Consider the following 21,378-nt stretch of genomic DNA (forward strand, 5'->3'; position numbering starts at 1 on the left):
CAGTTTCCATTCTTAAATCATGATCATCCCCTAACAGAGGAAAGGGTTAAGAGCTTTTGTGCTGTGGAGGGGTGGGGGTGAGAGGAAAAGCCAGGAGGACCTTAATTCCTCATAATTCTTAGTAGTTAAGAGCCCAGACTCTGGAGTTCCAGTGTTCGTTCTTCCATATGCTCAGTGCGACCTTGGGCAGGCTATTTAATTCTTTGTGCCTCAGTTTCTTCACCTATAAAATGGAGATGATCATAGTATCCTCATAGAATTGTTGTGAGGATTAAATGTTATTTTATGGAAAGTGCTTAAAATAATGCATTAAATAATAACAACAGTCATTATGGTTATTACAACTTCTCCTGTTGCTCCTTCACTTGTCCCATCAAATAGTAGCTTCTTTGTAATTCTTACATCTCTTTATGCTCCAAGATTATACTTTTCACATAAAGAGATTCCACCTAAATAAAGCTACCCACCCCCCTCCCCAAACAGGGGCAGGGGAAAGGGATAGCCCCAACTGGGCTTTAAATATATAATTTGATTTACTTGATTACATACTGTTGCGACTCAGGGTGGGCAGCCCTAAAATATGCCACAATGGCATTTTGAGTTTTTTGAATCAAAATTACTTAAAAAGCAGCTAGTGCAAGAGGGACACTCAGACCCTCCTCCCTGTCTCTCTGAAAGCAGGAAATCTCCTATGTGAAACGTGCACTCCCTACATTTGGAAGTAGAAAGACACCCTTACCGCTAGAGATAGGGAATTTGTTTACAGAGGTCAAGAAGCTTATGTGAACAAACCTTGTTACTTCTTTAATTTAATATCCCAAGCCCAGACTGTTTGGATTCTTCACTAATTGAGCACCCCAAACCTATTTCTTTCTCCTGTCAGTTCCTCACAAATTTATTGTTTCTTTGTCTAAAAAGTATAAAAGGTACCTGCTTTCGCCACTTCTTAGGTACCATTTCTGATACGTCCGTGCATCTGAATTAAAATGTGTTGCTTTTTCTCCTGTTAAACTGTCTTGTGTCAATTTTATCATTAGTCCCACCACAAGAACTTAAGAGGGGTAGAGGCAGAAATTTCCCACTCCTTGACAATACTAAAGTAAATTGGAGGTCAGTTCTGTTTTATCTTCGGGTCTGATAGGCTAGTAATATGCCTTCTACCAGAACAGTGAAATGCAATTTTACTATAACAAAATAGGGAAACCCTTGGAGCTCCTTCCAGTAGGATTTTTGTTGGTTTCGGCCTTTCTTTACCTGTGTGTGTTTTATTCAAGAGGCAGTTAGTAGTTGTGTCCCTTGGGCAACTTAACCCCTCTGAATCTAAGTTTCTTTATTTGCAAAGTGGCAGTAGCAATATTTACCTTAAAGGGTTCTTATTGAGAATAAGTGGAATGACTTATGCAAAGCATTTAACCTAATTCCAGGCATATAGGAGGTACCCCCAAATGTCAGTTTCCCTAGTAAATTCTTAACAAATGGATGACATTTTCCTTTATGCATAGATGATGACAGTGTTACTTGTAATAATTAGTCTTTTCAGCTCCTGGGATTTAGGTTGTCTGTTTGGTAACTTTGTGTTACTTTCAAGTCTGTAACTGCACAAACTACTCAGTTACGGAGTATTTGTCGAGCTTAACCTATGAGCAAAGGCTTGCTTCAACAAGGTATTTTTTTTACTGGTGATGTTGAACATATAAAAGTGTGGATGTCTTTAAAATACATCTGTGGATGTGTGTAAACATATATTCTAGGTTTGAGGGCAGCTCTCATATTTACATATTCTACTCCATTGTCTAACCCTGAGGTGTCCTTATTTTTAGTTCAAAAAACTGTTTTATCATATGTGAATTGCTGCCTCATCAAATGACACCTTTATGCTTCCCTCTAGTAATAATTAGCTCAATCTGTGCTGGGTACCTCTTGAACTCTAGTAGATTGGGTCAAAAATAAGAGGCTATTGAGATAACAACCCAGACTGTGGAAATAACTCCTGGGGAAATATCAGGTAAAATATGTATACACATACCCGTACACACACATACTAAAGAGTTATGTAACTGCTTAGACGAAAGAGCATTTGGGGTATTCCAGCCCATCTGGAATTTACTTGATGGCTCTGGATAAATCTAACCATAGTCCTGGGTTTTAGTTCCCTACCTGTAATTCAGGGATAAGGATAGATTTGTTGGGAGATTAAATTGGTAAAATAAGTGGAGTACTTTATGAACCAGAGGGGAAAAGTTTTAAAGCTCAGAGCCAGTTTAAAAAAATTACGATAAGAATGCATTGGACAATTTGGACTTTAGGTCTTACCCTAGGAATTATCAAATAAACAATAGATTTGATAAAACTGGAAATACTTTGTTAACTTTAGACAGTGAGCAGCTAATCACACACTGTCTTGCTCTGCTTCCCAAGTGCCAATGGTGTAAGCAATATTAACACTGGGTCCAGTTCATGGGCTTTTGCTGGTGCCATTGTGCAGTCTCTGAGAGGGAAAAGGAGAAAGCCCTTAAGTTAATAAGGCTAGTAAGGCAAGGACATCATCTGGCAAATAAAACAATTTAGTCAACTGCTTCCGCAAACAAGGCAGAGTGGGGTATGGTTCTATGGTTTTGTCCCCTGTCTACCTGTCCACTTTGGTTCTCTGCCTAAATGGAAAACCTTTTCTGTGTCCTACACCTGCACCCCTGGATGCTTGCAAACCTGCGCTATAACACAGCAGCCAGTTTTGTGTGCTCCTGAAATGAGCCTGTATTAGTTTACTATTGCTGCATAACAAATTGCCCCAAGCTTACTGGCTTAAAACAACGCATGTTTATTATCTCACAGTTTCTGTGGGCTAGGAGTCTATGCACAGCTTAACTGGTCTCCTGCTCAGGACCTCACAAGGCTGTAATAAAGGTGCTGTCCAGGCTCCGTTTTCATCTGGAGGCCCTGAGTATTCTAAGCTCACTGGTTGTTGGCAGAATTCAGTTTCCTGTGGCTGTAGAGCTGGGGACTCCCAGAGGAGTCCTAGTGATGGTTTGAGGTGGTGGGGGAAGGTTATGGGTCTTCACTTTTCTAGGCTCACTCCTGCTTCTCCTTACATTTCTACAAATTCTCATGTAAAAGTATTTGACTCTCTATGAATATAGACAATTCCATTGTTCATTTCAGAGTTTGAAAAGCTGGAGGAATCCTTTCAGAGTCCTTTTGTATTTGAAAGCAGCAGTTTACTACCAAGTGGTGCCCCAGTAACACAGAGCATTAATATCCTCTGTCCGACAGGCCACTTTATTCCTAGAAGGAGGTTACATTCCAGGAAAATCTGGTGTATCTTCAGAAGTGGCTCAAAGTTCTTTAAAGAAATAGCTGAAGCATATTTTGTGGCCTCTTTCAATCCCCCTTTAAGGCTCTAGAGTCAGTCGACCTCAGTTTCAGCCCTGACTCTCCTCCTTCCTTGCTTTCTATCCTTGGGAAAGTTCCCTTATTTCTCTGGCTCTGCTCCCTGTCTGTTAAATGGCAGTCATAATACCAACCTCACTAGATTATTTAATTAGATGGGATAATATACACAAATGATTTAGTTAACACCCAGTAAGTGGTGGCCATATTTATTGGTTCATTTAGAAAGGGGTTTCCATTTTATTTTATTAAAAAAAATTTTAATTGAAGTATGGTTGATTTACAGTGTTGTGTTAGTTTCAGGTAACGGAACCAAAGTGATTCAGTGATATATATGTATATATATGTGTGTGTATATATATATATATACACACACACATATATATATAGGCTATCAGGAGTTGGGAGCTGATAAAGTTTTCTATGTTACTGACAGTGTAATATCAGAAGGACTTTTGTTTGTGAGATTAGTTAGATCTTTTTTTTTTGTCTTTTTATTGAAGTATAGTTGATGTGCAATATTATATGTTACAGATGTACAGTATAGTGATTCACAATTTTTACAGGTTATATGCCATTTATAGTTATTATAAAATACTGGCTATATTCCCCTTGTTGTACAATATATCCTTGTAGTTTATTTTGTACCTAATAGTTTGTACCTCTTAATTCCCTACCCCTATAGTGCCCCTCCTCCCTTCCTTCTCCCCACTGGTAACTACTAGTTTGTTCTCTATATCTGAGAGTCTGCTTTTTTTTGTTGTTGTTGTTATATTCACTAGTTTGTTGTATTCACTAGTTTTTTAGATTCCACATATATGTGATATCATACAGTACTTGTCTTTGTCTGACTTATTTCACTTAGCATAATGCCCTCCAAGTCCATCCATGTTGCTGAAAATGGCAAACTTTTGTTCTTTTTATGGCTGAATACTATTCCATTGTATATATATACCACATATTCTTTATCCATTCATCTGTTGATGGACACTTACGTTGTTTCCACATCTTGGCAATTGTAAATAATGCTGCTATGAACATTGGGGTGTATGTATCTTTGTGAAACAGTGTTTTGGTTGTTTTTTGGATATATACTCATGAGTGGAATTGCTGGGTCCTATGATAGGCCTATTTTTAGTTTTTTGAGAAACCTCCATATTGTTTTCCACAGTGTCTGTACCAATTTACATTCCTACCAACAATGTACAAGGATTCCCTTTTCTTCATATCCTTACCAACATTTGTTATATGTGACCTTTTTGATGATAGCCATTCTGTCAGGTGTGAGGTGGTATCTCACTGTGGTTTTGATTTGCATTTCCCTGATGATTGGTGGTGTTGGGCATCTTTTCATATGCCTGTTGGCCATCTGCATATCTTTGGAAAAATGTCTATTTAGGTCTTTCGCCCATTTTTAAATTGGGTTTGTTTTTTGATGTTGAGTTGTATGAGCTGTTTATATATGTTGGATATTAACCCCTTATTGGTCATATCATTTGCAAATATTTTCTCCTGTTCAGTGGGTTGTCTTTTCACTTTGTCAGTGGTTTCCTTGCTGTGCTTTTAAGTTTAGTTAAAATATATTATAAAAAATATTGCTATGATTTATGTCAAGGAGTGTTCTGCCTATGTTTTCCTCTAGGAGTTTTATGGTATATGGTCTTACATTTAGCTCTTCAATCCATTTTGAGTTTATTTTTGTATATGTTGTTACAGAATGTTCTAATTTCATTCTTTTACATGTAGCTGTCCAGTTTTTCCAGCACCAATTATTGAAGAGATTGTCTTTTCTTCATTTTGTATTCTTGCTGCCTTTGTCATAGATTAATTGACCATAAGTGTGTGGGTTTAGTTCTCTGTTCTCTTCCATTGATCTTTGTGTCTGTTTTTGTGCCAGTACCATACTGTTTTGATGACAGTAGCTTTATAGTATAGTCTGAAACCAGGAAGTGTGATTCCTCCAGGTCTGTTCTTCCTCAGGATTGTTTTGGCTATTCAGGGTCTTTTGTATTTCCATACAGATTTTAAAATTATTTGTTCTAGTTCTGTGAAAAATTGGTATTTTGATAGGGATTGCTTTGAATCTGTAGATTGCCTTGGGTAGTATGGTCACTTTAACAATAATAATTCTTCCAATCTAAGAACATGTTATAACTTTCCATCTGTTTGTGTCATCAACCAGTGCTACCCAATAGAACATTTTAGCATGATGGAAATGTTCACATTCTGTGCTGTCCAATATGGTAGCTACTAGCCACAAGTGTCTATTGATCATTTGACATATGGCAAGTGTGACTGAGGAACTGAATTTTTAACTTTTTGAATTTAATTAATTTTAAATAGCTGTATGTGTTGGCTGGTGGCTATTGTATTGGACAGTACAACTCTAGATTGTCAACTTTGTGATTAAATGATCTGTTGATAAAAAGGATAAAGGATCATGATAAAGGTGATGGTACCAATTAAGGTCTTTCTTCAAAATATTTCTTATATTTCCCTAAATCCTGCCTCTCACCATGGGGCTTAAATTCCTCCTCTCTCCATGGTCCAGCCCTTCATTCAGCAGCCTCTACACTCAAAGCAAGAATATTGTCCTCAAGTCTTTTCATGGCTTGAATATCAATAATAGAATATCAATAATTAATAGAGGGACAGGAGGTTTCTTACGGCATATCATGCTTCAGTATTGCAGGTCAGGAAGGGGCATTTGGAACGTTAAATCATAGACTGTTGGGTAAAACAAATTTCTTGTTATAGAGAAATCTGCAGAATAGCACTTGTTATAATAGTAGGTGTGTTCCATGGAATCATATGTTATTATAAATGCTGTATTCTAGCTTCCTTGGGAAGCAGGCTCTGAGATGGATTTGTGTGCAAGTGGTTAATTGGGGAGTGGTCTTAGGAACAGCTCTTACAAGAAATTATGCAATGCAGGACTGGACAAAGGGGGAGGTGAACTGGGATGCAGCAGCAGCAGAGGCCTCAGTTGATCCCATGGTGTGCTCTGAAGCTGGGAGGGCTTTTAAAGTTGTCCCGAGTTGAGGCAGAAGGACCAGCCCCCAGTTTGGCTGAGGGCAATGCTTGTAGAGGGACAAGCTTTGAGCTCTCAGTAGACGTTACTCCCAGCAGCCCTGGAAATGAACACCTCAGCTATATCACAGCATCCACTGCAATCAATTTAATTTTCATTTGGAGAGGAAACCTGCCTGCTTTCCTTAGGCTTCATTTAGGTCTTTTGCAGGAGGCAGCACGACATCATGGTTTAAAAGCAGGGCTTTGGGATTGGTTCAAGTCCTGTTCTTGGTGATCTTGGGCAAGTTACTTAGTCTCTTTAGGTTTCAATTTCTTTGACTAGAAATTGAGGATGCTGCTGCCTATTAGTAAGAACTGCTATGGGAGTGGAAAAACATGATGTGTGGAAGGCACTTGGCACAAGACCTGATGCTTGGTAAGCACTCCGTAGTGGCCGCTGTTTTAGGATTCTAGGAATTTTATAAGACACAACTTTTGGGCATAAGCATTTCCCACTAGGAGCACAGTAGAGTCCAGTGATGGATTTTGGCAACAGAGGATGAAAAAGAGCTGTGCTTCAACGCTCAATGCTGAAGCATTTATGAACCCACCCCTTTACTTCTCCTAGCTGTTGCCTTTGCTCTGGCAGAAGGGCCCAGAATTGGGATAAGCTAAGTTTGAAAATCCAACCATAGAAACAAGGCCACTGCTGTTCCTGCATCCAGAGGGGAGAGAAGCCACTTGGAGAGCTCTTGATCCTTTTCTCAGGAGGAAATACACCCAAGAAATGATAAGAAGCTTGTTCATTTATGTTTAGGTTAATGATGTAATCCTTAGAGATTCCTGAAATGCGTCCTGCAGATACACACCCTCTCAGTTCTAATCACATTTCTGTAACCTTGATGGTGTGTGGCATGAATAGAACCTGTTACCACTTTCAAGAACTTCACAGATATTAACTGTAGCAGTTAGTCCCAGAGCCAAGGGACACACCTTCTTGACTTTGTTATCACAGGTTTTCAAGCTGAAGTTCCAGATTTAGGAAGAAATAGCTGCTAAAACCAGTCCACTTCAGTTGACCCCCCAGTTGGGGTGTTTCCTGCCCTCGCTTTCGTGATATTTGAAGACATCATCATCTGCTAATCCCAGAAGAGGGGGTATTGTGGTGCAAAGCAGAGCATCCCAGACTTGGATTTTATAAAACAGTAGATTTTAAAAAGAAAACCTAATTTCCTGAGTGAGGATGTAAAAAAGCCCCTATAGTCTTTTACCACTATCATTTCATTAAAAGGAAGGAAATTTTAACAAAACAAAATAAGAAAGATAGTCTTGAGAAAAAGGTTACCTTTTAAAGCTGAGTACATCTAGCTTCATGGAAACCTACACTCTGTATTTTTTTACCTTTTGCCTCCAACAGGTGCAAACCTTGTCATGGGCTGGCCTGGTCCCAGGCATAGGAGTGGACCATCAGTGGAGGTACACACCCTAGTGGTCCTTGTAGCCACTGAACCCCTGAAGGGCAGTGACCAGGGCTGTTTTGTTTATCACTATAATTGGTGCTTAAGACAATACTTGGCACGAACTAGGGACTCAATAAATATTTGTTGAATAAAGTGATGAATATGATTATCTGGTTGTGACCTTGGCCAAGTCACATCATAGCTGGGGCTCAGATCTGTGCAATTAGATCTGTGAAGTCCCATCTGTATGATCTGTACAATTGGAAAGTCACAGTGGATGCCTGCCAAGTTCTCTTGTGTTTAACAAACAAAAACCAATGCTAGGACTGCAAAGGAAAAGAAGAGTATTTTCTGTTCTTTTCCTTTTTTTAAAGGATAATTCAACTTTTTGGGCCACAATGACTTTTGCAGAGGTTTGTTGCAATGCTTATCTCCTAAACGAATGTACTGATTCTTTGTAGGTAAACCCTGTTTCTCAGGGGCCCCAGGTAAAGAAGGGACCCTTGCATACTGAGTTATTAATTTAAAAACTAAGTGTTGGGGGATGGGGAACCTTGCCACAATTTTTATTTAGAGGACTAGATATTAACTTTAAACAGCTGTTCTGTTTTTTCTTTTTTAACATATTTTTAAAAGATTTATTTTATTACACATTTTGTTATTATTGTTATTGTAAAGTGTCCCATGGTCACTATGTGTAATTGAGTTTAAAGGTCTGTTAAATCTTTGATGAATAATACAACAATCACCCTAGCTTATACATATTTCAAAGCCAGTTAAATCCCAAGAGCTGGAAGCAGGCAGAGGGTTGAATACACATTATGTCTCTCTTTCCACATTCTTACTTAATCCACTTTCTTTAGGGAAAAGCTTCTTTTTGTCATGATCGGCCGGAGGTGAGGAATGAGAGATGTATTTTCATTAAGAATAGAGGCTTTATATGAAATTTCTTCATCTGTCTGAACATCTGATAGGAGCAGGGCTTTGAAAATGATCTCAGATTGAATTGTATATGCATTTTGATTTTGAATGATGCCGAGTTGTGCAAACATTTCCCTGAGTTATGGCAAATGTTCAACAGAAAAAAGGATTCTTAAGACAACATATTAATATGGATTGCCTGCTTCTTAAAACAATAACCATAGTCTGCATCCTGTGTATTTCTTAGGGAATACAGAGCATTATTTTCAATTAGGAAATTTCATATGAATTTAAAGGATCTTTTTTTCATTAAAATTTCATTGCATTTTTTTCTAGCTCAAACATGGCTAGAACATAATGATACTATTATTTGGCACTAGAAAAACTAACTAGTTATTATGATATCTTCAGCCTGTTGTTTCAAGTGGAGGTGATTTTTATTGAGACATGACAAATTGATAGTATTTTAAAAATGTGATCTTTTACAGTGCTATTTCTTTAAAATTGAGCGAGGCTTCCTGTCCACTAAGAATGCCCAGCCTGTCTGCTCTGTCACCCTACTCCTAAGAGAAGTCTGGCTCTACCCTCTCTTGCTCTCACTTTGGTTGGTGCTAAACTGCTCTTGAACACATTTTTCCAGAGCTGGGATGAGAACCCAACCTCTGTTGATGTCACCGTTGACCCTGATCTGTGGGGGTATTTGCAAATGGGAGGAAGTTACAAAATAGCCACTGGCCTTCCTTTTTTCTCTGCTCAGCTCACCTCCCCACTCACACCCTCCCCTCTGTTCTTAGAGGTTTGTGAGATGCTTCATGAAGGCGTGAAGGCGAGTGTGAAGACTGGGGTGTTTGCTGTAAAATTATTTAGCTGCTCTTAGCCTCAGTTTTGTCATCTCTAAAATGGGAATAAACACACATATTTCATGGGATAAAGATTAGGTGAGATAATATATATATAAAGTACTACCATAGCGCTGGGCATATAGTTCTCTTTCACATGTCTGCTTATTTCTATAATCTGGTATCCAAATTAGAAACAGAATCATCTGTTGCCATTGCTCTAAGAAATTCCTTTTGTCACACGTTGAAGCTAGCCTTCAGCTGAAGGGTAGCTTGAAGAATATGATTAGCTGGCTGTCTGGGGACTGGCCACTGGACCTGAGGGCCAGTGGGACTGCATGCTAGGATGAAGACAGCCCCACAGGAGGAGGTTGTTTTAAAAATGTCCATGTCTAGGTCACCGTAATTTCATTTATAAACTGCTCAAGCAATGTGGGTCTTGGAGAAACTTCCTCTTTATGAAAGATTTCCACATTCAACCCACCCTAAAGCAGCAGGAAAGTTCTGCATTATTTTTTCCTTGCTGCTGTGAAGCAGAACACAGTGTTTAGTGGGAATAGACCAAAGAAATAAGAGCAAGAAAACGCTGTTCTTATCAATCTTTAGGCGTGGTTGGGTTTCTGGTGTCCCAATTCTGTCTCCTACCCTGCCACCCCCAACCTACACCTCACCCTCCTTCGCTGAGTATTCTTGTTGAGCCCTGGAGAAAGTCCTTAAAGCACTAATGCAGGTAGGTAAGAGAAATAACTTTTCTTTTTTAAAGAAGAAGAAGGAAAAAAACTAGCTCCAGGTCAAATATTATGGCTGTGAAATAATTGAAAGCGCTTTGGAATTTCTTTTGGTATTTTATGAAAAAATGATTAAAAGGCAAAATTTTCTTCAAACATGACCACTTAGATATAGTATTTGCATTTGTTTCTGAACCCATGCTGGCCATTACTACATGGAACAAACTATCAGAGTATTGATCCCACATCTCCAAACTTACACCCACTTTGGGGGAAGCTCGGGCTGGAAATGAAGCTCTAGACTTCTTTGCCTGTGCAGGTAGATTTGATGTTTCAAGTCACCAGGAGTTTTACTAGGCTGGGTGGCTTAATGAAGGAATATAGCTACTTGGTCTTTATGGTGTGCTTGGTGTTATCTTCTGAGACAAAGTTGTTTAGACAACAGTGTATTTTTGCAGGTAATAAGCAACAATGATAACCACCAGTTTCAATGGCAAATATAACAGCTAATAGAGCTACTTTGTGAGAGGTACTGTGCTAAGAGCTGTATAATCTATTTATAATAATTCATTTAATTTTTGATTCATTTAATTTTTCTAGTCACTCTACTTTTATCCCTGTTCCACAGATGAGGAATCTTATGCTTGGAGAGATTAAGAAATTGACCCATGATCACACAGCCAATGAGGGCCAAAGATTTGAGTCCCTGCAGCTTGGGGTCAAGCCTATATTCTCTAACTACTGCTTAGTTTCTAGCTGTTTGATATAAGCTGAGTCTTGAATTAAGTTCCTCTAAATCTGTCTGAATAACTTTCAGACATGCAGCTAAGTTTTACTACACATTCCTGGTAATTTTCCAATGTTCAGTCTCCTTAGACTGAAATGTTATTGACACATGCCGAAGAAAATGGATCAGTGCTGATTGTCATCCCATCAGACATGTGATTTAAAAAGTATTTCATCTTAATCTGTAGTAAGAATTATATTTTTACATTACGATCCAATACATACATACTTACATATGTATTGTAAAACACAGTACAATAGCTTTTATTATGTGGAACATATTCTGATACTGTCTCTTCTATCCCGTTCCTTTCCATTCCATTCCATTCCAGTCCTCTGCTCTACTTTACTAAAAATGAGCCTCTTGAGATCAACTTCACTTCACTTCCCACTAATGGGTCAGAGCCCACATTTTTGAAAAACAGTCCCTTGGCTGGATAGCTTTTACTATTCTTTAGAAATCCTCTGCACAATGTTATTCACGTCAGCATCCTTCTACAGGATTTTTCACATTGTGAGGAGTAGCCAGGGTGAAATTGGTGTTAGAGGACCCTGAAGAAGGTGGCATTCTCTCTCTGAAGGAGGTCAAGGCTATAAATCCGGCTTGCTCTGGAACACTGAGAACTCCAACCTTAGAAGCTGGTCCCAGCAGCCTAATACCTTATATGGACAAATCCAGCCAGTGAATAAAGACTTGAAAGCTTGACCAGCTTCAGGCAAGGGTTCTTCAAGAATATTCAAGGATGCAAGTAATCTTGATTTTTAGTAGTTCCTCGAGCAGAAACACAATTCTCACCCCTCTGAGGCACGTTGAGAACTCAGGTGACTTGTGAATTTCGTGGGGCACGTTATTTGGCTGAGAAATGCTGCCATGTTGGCCTGTTGGTTCCCAGTGTCATGGGCTGCTGCCCCTAGCAAACAGGATGAAAGTGGGGAATAAAAGTGAAAGTGGGGGAAAAATACAACAGTTAGGCACAGCCTGTTTTGATATTCTCTGGTACCAGTTGTTTTGTTTATTTTCTTTCTTATTCCCCTTTTTGGGCGTAACTGATGGGAAAGGGCTTAATGCTAATAACAGTTAACATTTATCCAGTGTCAGCTCTAGCCTAGGTACTTGCTCAGTGCCTTGTGTGGATAAATTCATTTAGTCCTTGCAAAAACCTAGTGAGTTAGGTGATTACCTCCCCCACTTTACCAATGTGAACATTGAGATTAGGAAGATCACCTTCCAAAGATGATACAGATAGTAAGTGATGCTTTGGGATGGAATCAAGGCATTCGGAACCCAAAGTCTGTATAGTGAGCCACCACACCACAATCTGACCATTCACCTTCTCTTCATTGATGTCTGGTGGTCAGTTTCACAGGGAAGGGGCAGAGGTTGGGGTGGGGGGTATCTGTGTTTAGTGATGGGCTCTCAAGTTGTTCTTTCAGTGTATGTATTGAGCATCTTCCCTGTACTTGTCACTGTGGGTGTCTACTGTCTGCCTAGTGAAACTTTCAGACGCTGGTTCCTCCAGATTTGCAGTGTCTTTGGAATAGTTGAACACTCTGGATGCTTATACTCAAGTGCATGAAACTTAGTACTTTGATGGACTGTCTAGGTGGCTGAGGAAGGTACTGGAGAACAGACATGGCATTCAGGGTAACTAGGTCTCTGGGGACTATGCCTGGAGGCTGGAAATGGGAAATGATCTAAGTGAGTTGGCAGAGCCCAGCCACAAGAGCAGTGGGTGATAGAGGATGGAACTCCGTCGAGACCATGAAGACAGTGGGTGGCATCTGGGGGGCTGGAGTAGCCAAAAGCTGAGCCCAGCCTTGGCATGAGATTCTGGGACTAGACTTTGGTTCCGAGGAGACCTCAAAAGGCAGAAGAGCACCAGTGATAAAGGAACAGAGCATTACTCCAGCATCAAACCTCAGCCTATGGATTCCTAAATTCCCTTTGAAAAGTAAAAGTACTGGCCACGTATTAGCCTAAATTTAGAGATTAGGACTACGCGGTTAGGTGTGGAAGTGAGAACTTCTGGGATAGTGGGCTGGGTTGTCATTATGTTAGGAATGGAGACACAAATGGCTTTGCCCAAATAAGCATTTCTGCTGGGTAAAATGCACCAGAAGGCCAAGTTAAATGTTAAAAATAAAAATGATACAAAATAAAAAATCCTATAGTTTGTTTTTTTTTTTTTTTTTTGGTGAAAGGAATAGAAATGACCTGGCAGGGATGGGAAGATAATTATGTGTGTGTGTGTGTGTGTGTGTGTGTGTGTGTAAGAGGATGTAAGGCACTGGGAAAGCTTTTAGGAAGATTTTCCTTAAATGATAGCCTCCAAACCATTTGAGGGTAAGAATAATAACAATAACTCTGATTCAGTAATCATTAACTCTTTTCAGCATATTCAATGAATGCAGGAGATTCTATTATTTTAAAGGATTTTAAGTTATTTCAACTGATTTGGCTGTATTGTATTTTATTTTGTGGCCTAGGGCAAACGACTATACAATCCCTGGTTGTAGCTCTTGGAAAGGAAAAGTAGATGGCTGTAAATTCATGATGGATACTGAGCTCTTTGGTTCCCTGTGAGAATTATATCACCAAGTGTTCTCTCCTCCTGCCTGGGGCAGGGGTTGGTGGGGGGAGTGTGTTGCTCCCTTAGCTTGTTATTCAGAATCTTTGAGGCTGAGATCCTTGATCAAATGTTCCTACTGAGGAGAAGATTCCATAGATAGCACTTTTCACTTGTTCTTTATTTTATTTTTTTCCAAGGAGATGGCCATACACAGAGAGAACCATACTTTTAATTCACAGAAGAACATTGCCATCTAGACGAAAGATTACATTCTGAAGGCTCAGTAAGTGAGTTTTATTTCCAACTTTGCCTGTGACTCTAAGATGCCTTTTCTACATCTGTAAAATCTCCACCTGTGTCACAGTGGTGTTATGAAAATCTGTTACGAAATGCTTGCAGTATCCTTTGAGCTTCTTTTGGAGAAATATGAAATATTACTATTATGTGAAAATGGTAAAGCTTAACATTTGACTGTAAATTTTTATAGCAGTAGACCATGATAAATGGAAATAAAATGGACAGACTTGGATTATAATGTATATTGACATAGATTTTCTGGATGGTAAGATAATCTCCCAAAAGGAAATTCCAAAAGTTAAGAACAAAATAAAAGTAAATATATACAACATTTAAACATTCTTAAGTCTTCTGGGCTCTAATTAAAACCCTAGGTCAGCATTTTCCAAACCGTGTTTATATTTTGTTATTTTTATTTATAAAACAATATAAATATCATGAGAAATTAAAAGGTATTTAATGAGTAATATATTCAGTGGTCAAATAAGTTAAGAAATGCCAGGTTAAACACCTAGGTTAAATGCTAGATTATACAGCTCTTTTTCTGTGCATTGTGCTTCTCCAAAAGAGGGAGATGGCTTGTAGCATTTCTGAACTGCTTAATGCAGTTTGGGAAAAGTTGTTATAGGCCAGAAACAAATTTAAATAAGCTTATTTTTTAAATGACTGCTCAGTTTTTGGTTGCTTAAGCATCCTTGGTAATTAGCAATACTAAGATAAATTATTTTGCTACTTTTGTATACTTGCTAAGTTAAGAAAATTGAAAAATAAGACATTAATATCCCTTCTGGGATTTTCATTACATTATCTATACTTACATCTAAGTATACTGAATATATAGTACATGATTCTGTCCTTACCTACATGGGTATTCTACATATATACATATACATATGTGAATAAAGTATAATCCTTCAAGTTATATTCTAGGCCTTTTTCCTGCCCACATCTGAATTCAACCTTTTCTTCCCTATGTGTTTCTAAACTGTACAGATTTGGAAAGTAGATGATTTTAGAGGAAGAAGCAAAAGTATTATTAATGATTGCCTCAAAAGTCATGCAGGGCTTCCCTGGTGGCACAGTGGTTGAGAGTCTGCCTGCCGATGCAGGGGACACGGGTTCGTGCCCCGGTCCGGGAAGATCCCACATGCTGTGGAGCTGCTGGGCCCATGAGCCATGGCCGCTGAACCTGCGCATCCGGAGCCTGTGCTCCGCAACGGGAGAGGCCACAACAGTGAGAGGCCTGCGTACTGCAAAAAAAAAAAGAAAAAAGTCATGCAGATGAGGGGGACTAGCTGTGAGGTGTTAAAAAGAATCACTTTTTTCTCCTTAAAATTAAAAAAAAAATTGTAAAAAGCCATAATGAAGGTGTTTCAAAAAATAGTAATAGATATGTCAAGGAAGGTCAAGGTCCTAAAATATTCTTTTAATAGGTGTCACCTGTATTTGGCAAGGGTTATGAAATTCTGGCTGGAAAAGAATTGTTTTGCCTTGGATGGTTGGAGGCTGGCTGGTTGGAGAAATGGCTACGACATTTAACAGCGACCCCTGGAGTCTAGAGTGTGAAGTGTCACTGGCATAGTTTTATTGTTTTAACTTTTCAGTTAAAGAAAGAAATCATCCTTTGGCTTTCTCTTTGCCAGAGACACAGGGCACAGCGGCTCTGTGGTACAGTCCCCAGTTAGCTGCTGCTGCTTGAGTTCCTGTCATTCCGCCTATCCATCAAAATGCTTCCATTTGATGATTGCTTGCTTGACTCTCTTGGGCTGTGTAGTGGTTGTTTTAAAGAGGATCAGAAAGTCCTCCTTTTTGAATGAACTCTGCTTCTCTAATGAGAAAGTGATCAACATTTAAAATCTCTCTTGGGGAAGGAAATGGGAAGAAAACATCTTTCTCTAGAGTTTTCTGACTTATCCATGAGGAAGCAACAATGATGTAAAGCATGGGAGACACTCAGACATCACTCCAAAAGCCATGTCTGAAGTCCTTATAATGGACATTTTCTATCTGTCAGTTTTGTGCCACTGCTGTCTATTCATTTCAAGGTATGATAAGAGAAATGGTTTGCCTGAGAGCCACTGCTGCTCATCCCACATAGAGCACTTAATGAAAAAAAAATAGTGTTGTATTTGGAACATTTTGGACTCTTTATCCAAAGGAGATAAATAATCATTTCTCTCCAAACATAATATGCATCTATTAAAGCCAAGCATCATATATCCTGAAAGGAATATGAAGGAAAAGGCAATCAAGGCTTTAACTTAAATGACTTTTATTATTGGTTTGGGATTCAGGTCCTTATAATGATTGCCCTTTACTGATAGTACAACAGGAAAGATGTATGGGGTCCTTGCCTGGGTCTGTCACTTATGGTCTGGTAACTTGAGGAAATCAGTGTGGGTAAAATTGAGTAAAAATATCTGTCTAAATTGCATTACAGAATCCCCGTATTGTTAAAAAAATCAATGAGATAAATCACACGTACTTGGAATATGGTAAAGGGCTAAAACACTATGAGGTTTTATTGCTGTTATTTTTCCAGTACTTTTTCCAGTGTGGAGTACGACTTGTTTTCTGATGTCTTTGGCAACAGCAGTAAATAGAATATTGAAGAAGGACAATTTATACTTTTGGGGATGAGAGTGCAGGCAGTTTGGAGCTGTGGCGCAGAGTGAACTGCCTTTGCTGATGGAGAGAGAATTTGCATTTGGCAATGGAAAGAAGTCCCAGGGACCACAGGAATATTTTAAAGACCCTTCTGATCACTTGCTAGAAGGTGGCACCTTGTCTGAGATGTGCAGATGGATGGTATTAAGATTCACACCTGAGCAGCCATTGCTGATGGAAAAGAGGTATTTGTTTTAAGATGAGTTTGGCAGGGGATGGTGGCCTTCGGGGCGTCAGAGACTAGCAAGCTGACGGTGGGTTGGGATGTATGCTCTGTGAGAGCTTGTGTCTCCTTTTGCCTCCCATATACAAGACTGCAAGGGATCCCAAACTGACTATATTTAACAATGGTTCTTTCCATAGTACAAAGCATCTTTGGACTTATAGAGCAATTAAAGGGAAGGAGATTTAAAAAATAGCAACAAGCAACAAGATTTCATTGTCTATACTAAATATCTAGAGCTGCTGCCTAGGTGAGACACAGTTATTAGCTGTTCGCTAAGCAGGAATTCAATTCGATGAGAAATAGCCACACAGTAGCGGATTCCTTCCTTGCCTGCCATTCATTTTACAGAAGAGTTTTGTGCTACTGGAAGTGAGAAGAACTTGGCACAGCCCCTGGTACATATAAAGGACCCAGTACCTGTTCATCAGCAGTATTGTTACTGTAGGTGTTCATCGTCATCATCAGTGCACGTAACCCCAAGTGGAAAGGTCAGGGTGAGCTGGCTGTAGGGACAACTAGATCCAGCATATCAAACGCCATCTCTCATTTCTGTCTCTTTGCCTGGAAGCCTCATTCTCTCTTATAAGTTGCTTCTCTGCTCAGCTGGGGACATGGCAGCAGGCAGCTCTGTCCTCCCATCTTTGGAGCTTGTGACCAGAGAGATAAAGACACTCTTCCCCACAGCACAAACTATGAAAAATCCTCAGGAAAAGACCCTGCCTGGTCTGGTGCAGCTCATATGCCCACATTTTAGACCAGTTACCAACAAGGTAATTGACAGTACAACATTTCGTAAATTGTAAAAATATACGGCAATGCATGGTGCTGTAATTATAAATGTAATTATTGTTTCATCATTTTTTCTCTCCCTTGTTTATCTGTCTCACTTCTATTGATACTTGTTCTTCAAAATTTGGTACAGATGTGGCTTTTCCAAGAGACCTCCTTTGACCCCCTTAGGATAGGTTATATGTCCCTTCTTTGTGTTCCATAGTATTGATACTTTGTGCTAAATTCACCTGTACCACAGTACCCCTGTCCCTGTACTTCCTGTGCTAAATTCACCTTTGGACTCTGAGCTCTTTGAGAGAAGCTATATTTCATGTCTCTGTCCTCTAGCATACAATGGGTGCTTAATAAATATTTGTTGAATAAATTATTATTCTATAGATGAAGAAGCATTGAACTAAATACATACTGAACCCAGAATGTCACTTAGAAGTTATTATTTAAAATGGGGGGGAGGGATAAATTGGGAATTTGGGATTAACAGATACACACTACTATATATAAAATAGATAAACAATAAGGACCTACTATATAGCACAGGGAACTATATTCAATATCTTACAATAAACTATAATGGAAAAGAATTTGAAAAAGAATGTATATATACATACATACCTACACACACATATAACTGAATCACTTTGTTGTACACCTGAAACATTGTAAATCAACTATACTTCAAAAAAAAAAAGAAAAAAATCTATGAACAGGGTTTGTTATCCTGTGATTTGTCTCTGCCAATATTATGATTATATGCTTTATGATTAACTGCACTGAAGCAAAATTACTTAAGATAATACAAGAGTTAATTTTTGTTGAGGACTTACTATGTGTCAAACACTGTTCTGAGTGTTTTACATGTATTAACTCATATAATCTTCACAAGAATGTGTTCTTACTAATAATCTTACTGTTTTACAGATAAGAACACTGAGGCACAGAGAAATTAAGTAACAGGCTTAAGGTCACAGAGCTAATAAATAAATGGTACGAATGGCTTTCAAATGTATACAGTCTGGCTCGAGAGCCTGTACTCTGAATTATAGGTTACTAGTTTGTAGTGCTTTGCTTAAATGAATTTTAATCCTCTAATATGTTCATACAGACACACCTTTCTGTTGGTATTGAGGGAACAAATTCTCTCTAACCCTTTTGCTTCTCTACTCAGTCCTAGTGTAATTGCAAACATTCTCCTGCATGAACACCACAACCAACAGTATCAAAACCCACCTATTGAGCCAGCCCATTAAGTGCAGGGTACAGTGCTAGGTAAGGGGATGCAAAAGGGTTCATGACACATGCCTTTGCCTTAAAAGAGCTAAAAATCCAGTTAGAAATATGGCCCATAGAAATAGAACTATCATTTCAGATAGTTTTGCTACATCCCAAACAAACAAAACAGACAACAGATGATTTGGGGTAGTTAATGGTATTTTAAAAAGTTGCCAGAAAATCTGGATTTGAAACCCATGAGATGAAGCACACCCCAGTAGACTGTCAATTCCCAAGTATGGGTCAGTGCCTTAGTCATCTTGGATAAACACCATGCCTGGTGCAGAGTAGACCCCCTGGACTGTGATGAGAAGTGACTTGGATCCTAGCTATGCTAACTTACAACCTGGATGTGGGCAAGTCACTACCCCACCTGTGCCTCAGTTTACTCACCTTACTGTCCTCACTGTGTTACTCATGAAGAGTAAGGAGAGGTACCTGAAACTTGAGAAAGTTGGGAGCAGAAGTCAAAGCACCCAGGACTAGGTGTCTTCCCTGAGGAGGGGGAGACAGCTGTGCTCTGTTCACATGCTCCTGTGAAGTAAGCCTGTAGCCCTTCAGGGAGGAGCACGCTATTTAGTACTGTGCTTTGGAAGGAAATACGATTTAATTGAGTGTGATGTCCCTGGTGACAAACTTCTTTGTGGTTACACTGCCGACTTGCCTGGGCCTCAGAGGGCCCTGGAGACATAAGCTGCTGGGATGAACCCAGATTTCAACTCAGAGCAAGCGATCACAAGTCAGCTGCCAGTTCTTCACACTTCTCCAGACTGAGCAAAGCATTTCACTGAAAAGTTGGCCCACAAAAAATTTCTGATGAATTCCAGCTGGTTCATAATTTGTATGTGAGGTTGAAACCAAGAACATTGCATGTTCTCTTATATTCTGTTCCCCAGGCTCCTGCACACTGGGGCTGTGGAACCTGAGATGTATGGGTTTGAATCCCGCCTCCACTTATTAGCAGTACCTCTGTGCCCCAGTTTCCTTCATATATAAAATGGGGAGGGGAATAATATATAGTAAGATTCTAGTAAGAATTATATGACATGAGCATTTGAAGAACTCAGTAGATTGTCTGGCATGTAGTAAGCATTGGTATTATTATTTGGTGACCGTACTGAGCCAATAAAATTTAGGTAGAAGTTGGTAAATGGACCACAGTGTTCTTGTATCTCCCTGAGGAGGGTCTGAGCAGATACACAAAGATCTAGAAGGATCCAAAGTGGTGGCTGCTGGAAGTGGCTTCTTCTGCAGCTATTCCCTTCAGTCTTCCTTAGTCTATATCTTTGGCTCAGACCACCAGCCCACCTCCATCTTTCTTGAAAGGACACACCTGGAACCTCATCAACAAAACAGGCTCACAGTAAAGAAGCAATGAGATGCAGGGAATTGTTGACAATTCTGGAACACTGCAACCAAAGCTTCCCCATTCCTCTTGAAATACTGAAATATTAAAAAGAGGAAATTAGCATTACAATGACATTTGAAAGAAAAGCTATTCTGAGTCTGTGCATTTTAGTCTCCTAGAAGGATGGAGATTGGGCCTTGGGACCCCAGGGCTGCCCTTTTCGTGAAGTTGGCATATTTTTTCAGGTACACAGTAGGACAAGATGGATTAAATTAGAGCAGTTTGGCCACACCTTGTCCACACTGTTACCACGTCAGACCTGGATCTGTGTAGGCATGGACTGCACTGACTTCTGATGCAGAAGCTTCTGGTCCTCCCACTGTCATTCCAGGATTATCATCAGTCAGGGAGACCTTGCTAGGTTGGCAGACTGTGACACAAATTACAATCATGGGACATTTTGTAGCTTCTAGTAGTTATTAGTTGAATAGGAATGAAGTGATAACCGATTGAATAAGTGAAATAGGTAATTATTGGAACCATAGTCATCTTCCTGAGAAGCAAACTTTCTGTGGGATTTTAGCAGGGATCAATTAGCCCACTGTGGAAGCATTCAAACACAACACTTGTATTCTGAATCAGGCAAGACGGAAATCTCAGACTTAATAAATTGCCATTTTTAGGTACCTGATATCATCATGGACCAAGCTCCCTCTGTTTAAGTGGTGGGCTCTTATCTTAACCCTTCCACATTTCTTTATTTTATTTTATTTAAAAATTTTTTATCTTATTTATTTTAACATATTTATTAGAGTATAATTGCTTTACAATGTTGTGTTAGTTTCTGCTGTATAACAAAGTGAATCAGCTATACGTATGCATATATCCCCATATCCACTCCCCCTTGTGCCTCCCTCCCAGCCTTGCTATGCCACCCCTCTAGGTGGTCACAAAGCACCGAGCTGATCTCCCTGTGCTATGCAGCTGCTTCCCACTAGCTAGCTATTTTACATTTGGTAGTGTATATATGTCAGTGCCACTCTCTCACTTCATCCCAGCTTACCCTTCCCCCTCCC

Source organism: Monodon monoceros, unplaced genomic scaffold (assembly GCF_005190385.1).
Source record: "Monodon monoceros isolate NGI ecotype Baffin Bay Population unplaced genomic scaffold, NGI_Narwhal_1 Super_Scaffold_1, whole genome shotgun sequence".
Lineage (NCBI taxonomy): Eukaryota > Metazoa > Chordata > Mammalia > Artiodactyla > Monodontidae > Monodon > Monodon monoceros.